Raw genomic sequence first — 3,904 nt, 5'->3', positions numbered from 1 at the left:
TGCTTCTGCGATAGAACAACAAACTAGACTGCTCTGAGGAGTGTGTGGAGAACAAAAAGCTTCCAAACTATTGCAGTCAACAGTTGAAACAGAAATAATTTCCATGTATACCCTTGAATACGGTATTGCAGAGACAATGTGAACTTTTAATTTTGCAGTTATAACGTTAAATAACTGACAGGAATATGACCATGGAAAAATGGAAATGTTAAATTTGAAAATTAATATTACTCTATCCCATCCCCCTTCTTAATTTAAGCAAGATAAATAAAACAGGAAGAAGAAAAGACAGGATTTTTATGTTGCTGCTTGGTCAGTGTAGAAATTTTCCACGTTACAGTTTTAGAAGTAATAGTGATTTTTGAGCATTCCTAATTTAAAAGAAACTGCTATTTGGGATACTATAGAAGCTATTTTGTCCATGTTGGTTTAAAGACTTGTATGTTTCAAAATACTAATTTCATTAGGGGGAAGGAATGGGGAAAAAAAGAGAAATGAACTGAAAATGTACGTATTTTCGGCTCTGAAAATGGATTCTGTGCAATGCTTCCTTACTGTTTTTAAGTTTATGTCTTCTTATACACAAACTATCCCTTGGTCTTTATAGCTGTGCAGAATGACTTCTTTCTTGTGATACGTTATTGCTAAAGGCAGAACATTGTTTTCTCAATGAGAGAACGAAAGGTAGACTGAGTACATACTTCTTTCATTGTGCTCTTCTCTGTGAATCAGAGGAAGGCTAGTCATGCGAAGTGCAAGGAAGTCGGATAATACAAGTATTGCATAGCGTGTTTACATTTCTGCAGTAATCCTTTTAATTTATTGTAGATTTATTTGTTTATTTATTGCAGATTTCTAGTCTAGATGCTGTATATAATTGCAGGAACAGGGTCACAAAATCAAACATTCATGAAAGGCAGATTCTAAGCCGAACGTTTCTCACTGTTGCCCTCTTGCATGCATGCGTTTCAATCTGATAGAGATTTAAATTATGTGTGTATTACCATGTTTCCATAATAAAGTAGTCATATGTAACACCCGCGATTCCCATGAACTTTAGTTAACACAGCTGTACGTCTCTAGCAGAGGGTAGAGTTGCAAATGTTTCCCAGTACAGTGATGATCACTTTTAAGGCTGTGCGAAAGGTTCCACAGGTGGCATCTTTTCAAAGACGCTGTCATGGAAATCACCAGCTTTTAAATACTGCTCTTCTAATTCAGTGGCCTATTCAGCGTTTAGATGCCTTTGGCTTTTTTTGTCCCATCCCAAATCCTTTTTGACCTCAGAATGATTGTAGAAGCATTTGCAAAATGGTCTATCCCTTCTTTCTAAGAAGGTGAAGAGAAACAGAGGTATAAAAAGTTGCATTTCACATTTGTACAGAGTGCTTGCAGTATACGTGCATAGCAGTGTGTGTGCTGGGGAGCTTACTAGAGGTGCACTATTGTAAACATACATTTTCTTCACCCAACAGCTCCAGTTACACATGGTTACTCTGTACGTACACAAACAGCATCAGTGGTTCACAGTCTGTCTCACTGTGCAGTTCCCTTCCCCTTCCCCTTCCCTTTCCCTCTTTGTCTCTAGTTACATAGTGCCTGTTTGACAACTTTCTAAGTACATTATAGAGATTTTATTAGAAAATTTCCCTTTTATAGCTGGAGTCAGCTAATTGATTTTAACTCCACTGTATGCAAAACTATATTAAGGGCAATCCTGCAATCTTGAATGAGGTAAGCAGATAGTAATCCCTTTACGGACACTTCTTATTAAAAACGGTGGAATTGTTTGCATGCATGGTCTCTATGACTGCTACTACTACACACATTTTACAGTTAGTCTGTAACAAGTACATTACAATTAAAGACCTTATTGTATGCAAGTGTTAGACATAAGGAGTTTTTTTCCAAGTTTAAATTCTTAATATTTGATGATTTCTTTTTAAAAATTGCATAAAAATTAAGATCCTAAATTAGACCGTATGGTAGGGATGAAGCACTGGCTATCAGAACTGTTGAGTACTCACAGAAGATTGCATTGGTTTATTTTTGTTATTCATGCATCCAGTTCATAGTAGGTGGCTGCAATTAGTAATTAATAATAATTAATTTTATATCCATTGGTCAATGTGTATCACTTTCATCATATGAGAGGACTTAAAAACGCTGATGTATTTGTATGTGCACACACATCTGCATAGGTTACCTTTCTTCCAAATTTTTTGGAAAGCAAGTGGCTCTTAGAGGCATTTTGAATGAAATTTGCTATCCTTAATTTACTTGATGGGCTCAGCAGCATTAGTGATCTATATTCCTTGGGAATATGGGAAGTCTTGGAATTTTTAAATTGCCATTGTCTCCATATGAATGTTTCTTGGGAAAAATGTGCTTTCTTTATAGAAGACAAGTGATCTATCACTCTAGTAATAGACCTTTAGCTAATGAAATGAAATATTTGGGACACAACATTCTGTGTGTCTTCTCCAAAGCCTGCACTTTAGGTAATGGCTCCTGAATTGCAAAATTACATAATAGATTCAAATGTAAGTTATTCAACAAGAATGTCCTCGCACTCAGTGTCTTCTAAAGCCCCGTGCAGTGACAGTATAACTTAATTTGTAGGCATTTGTTAAATTCTTGGAAATTGTAACAAGAATTACTGTCATAGTTTGAAATGTCACTTGAGATGGATAAGTAATGAAAAAAGTGCAATATCACGAAGAGTAAAATGATACGACTGCTGTAGCTTTGAAACTCTCTCACCTGGTATTTAATTGCTGTGAAAGGCTGCTGTGTCACAAAGTTGTACTGTTTGTTTGAAACAGTTGTCACTGTTTAGTTAAGTTTGAGAGTGGAAAATACAGTATTATTTTCAAGCACCTGAAACACATGAGAATAGGAATTAAGGTGTGCTGTTCTGGCCATGCCTGAATGTTCCCACTGAAGACAAAAAGAAAAAGTGGAACCATATGTGAAGCCTCCAATAAATACAGGATATAGGGCAAAAAAGAGAAACTGAAATAACATGGGATTCCTAATTCTAGTGGTCTTGTTTAGCAGATGACTAGTGAAATTAACAAGTAAGGGTTATCAACTTGTTATAAAATACAAAGTTGAATTGTGCTACACCTTTAGGAAGAGGATAGTGTTCTGTTAACTCTCTTCTGAAAGAGGTTATTGAATCACAGAAAAAGTGGTCATTCAGAAGATTCATTCTGAATTATCTCAAGTACTTTTACATCAAATATGTAATTAATACTTATGGCAAGCAATTTGACCTAAAAAACCAATGCATAGAGTCCCCAAATAAACCAGATAAGGTTTAAAACTTCATGTATAAATAATTAAGCATTGGTATACTCTCACAACAATTTTTTCCTATTTGGAAATGTAGACACAGAAGGATGAGAACTGGTATGAAAGAAACTTCTTCACATGGAGGACAATCAGGGGATCAGGCCCAGCCAGCATGGGTTCATAAAAGGCAGGTCTTGCCTAACCAACCTGATATCCTTCTACGACCAGGTGACCCGCCTGGTAGATGAGGGAAAGGTTGTGGATGTTGTATACCTGGACTTCAGCAAAGCCTTCGACACAGTCTCCCATAACATTCTCCTGGAGAAGCTGGCAGTTCATGGCCTAGATGGATGTACTCTTCGCTCGGTTAAAAACTGGCTGGCTGGCCGAGCCCAGAGAGTCATGGCGAATGGAGCTAAATCCAGTTGGCGGCTGGTCACAAGCGGTGTCCCCCAGGGCTCAGTCCTAGGGCCAGTCTTGTTTAATATCTTTATCAATGACCTGGATGAGGAGATTGAGTGTGCCCTCAGTAAATTTGCAGACAACACCAAACTGGGTGGCAGTGTCGATCTGCTCAAGGGGAGGAGGGCTCTGCAGAGGGACCTGG

The 3,904-nt window shown here is 37.5% G+C and overlaps 1 protein-coding gene across 10 annotated transcripts in view; it reads left to right on the top strand.

Annotated features, from left to right (window-relative positions):
• CCDC171 (coiled-coil domain containing 171) overlaps positions 1 to 3,904 on the top strand; it is a 165,807-nt gene that overhangs the window by 122,336 nt on the left and 39,567 nt on the right. The window lies entirely within an intron of this gene.

The sequence above is a fragment of the Egretta garzetta genome, unplaced genomic scaffold (assembly GCF_000687185.1).
Source record: "Egretta garzetta isolate BGI_Z169 unplaced genomic scaffold, ASM68718v1 scaffold175, whole genome shotgun sequence".
Taxonomy (NCBI): domain Eukaryota; kingdom Metazoa; phylum Chordata; class Aves; order Pelecaniformes; family Ardeidae; genus Egretta; species Egretta garzetta.
The sequence above is the reverse complement of the archived record's forward strand: the minus strand, read 5'-3'. Positions and strand labels throughout refer to the sequence as shown.